Source organism: Triticum urartu, chromosome 5A, assembly GCF_056163025.1.
Source record: "Triticum urartu cultivar PI428250 chromosome 5A, HENAU_Tu73, whole genome shotgun sequence".
Lineage (NCBI taxonomy): Eukaryota > Viridiplantae > Streptophyta > Magnoliopsida > Poales > Poaceae > Triticum > Triticum urartu.
In genome coordinates, this window is record NC_141877.1 from 659,473,830 (window position 1) to 659,474,855 (window position 1,026).

At 58.1% G+C, this 1,026-nt stretch overlaps 1 pseudogene; it reads right to left on the reverse strand.

Annotated features, from left to right (window-relative positions):
• Positions 1 to 343: 343 nt before the first annotated feature.
• On the reverse strand, positions 344 to 785 carry LOC125532009 (uncharacterized; annotated as a pseudogene).
• Between the last annotated feature and the right edge of the window lie 241 nt (positions 786 to 1,026).

Here is a 1,026-nt window from a genome sequence, read left to right on the forward strand (position 1 = left end):
AACTGCTTCTGGATGCCGTGTCTATACGTGGCCCAACTTTCAACTACGTCTGATGGGCCCATCCAGCGAACGACCTCTCTCTTTAGCGATTTTTCCAGTGACGAGATTCAGCGTAGCCATCTGAGAGAAGTGTGCGTAGGTATAAAAATATGTTTGCACCAAAACAAGGTATGGCGGCAGCCAGACCTTGCCCACTGGGGTCCTTCGCCAGTGAGTTCGCATGATTAGTTTAATCTCTGCTATTGTGGTCATGATTTATTTTCTGTTTATTCGGATTAAATCTCGTAGTAATTTGCTCATATTTTCAACAATATCTACGCCGGTGTTGATCTCCGGCGCCGGCTCAGAGGCCGGTGACCTTCCCGAGCTTAGCATGTCCCCCCGTCGTCGTGGACGCCGGAGAACGGGCCGGCTGCAACTCGCACGCCGTGGACCGACGGAGCCAGCGTGCCAGCCTCAGGAACGACATGGAGGGGCGTTGCAGCGGCGGCCCCGCCACCACAGTGCGCGGCGATAGGGATGAAGTTATCGGTGGCGGCGGCGTGAGACGAGGCGGCAGCGGGGTGGCGACCGTAGACGTAGGGGTTCCAGCCGGCCGCGCGCTCCTCCTTGTGCGCGTTCTGGTGGCCACCGAGGGCATGCGGCTTGAGGAACTTCCTGTCGCAGAAGAGACACGGGAACAGCGGCCGCGCCTCATCGCCGGCCACTCTGCCGTTGTACGCTCCCTGGCCGGCCGCCCCACTGCCGACAGTTCCCGGGCGACCCAAGGCCAGACACAGCTCCATCTATGCGTAGCTAGCTACGTACAAAGGCTATCTACAAACTGGTGTACATGGTAATGGCCATTTATGCATGAGTACCTGGTTCTTCTTCTGGCTGAAAATCAAATCATCACCCAATGCTTGAGGTACGGGATGCCTGACACGCTGCGTACGACGACTGCGAGGCGAGACAGCGAGAGTATGTACGGCCGGAGAGAGCAGGGCCACCGCCGTCGCCATCTCGATGTCCTTTCCCTGGCTCTGC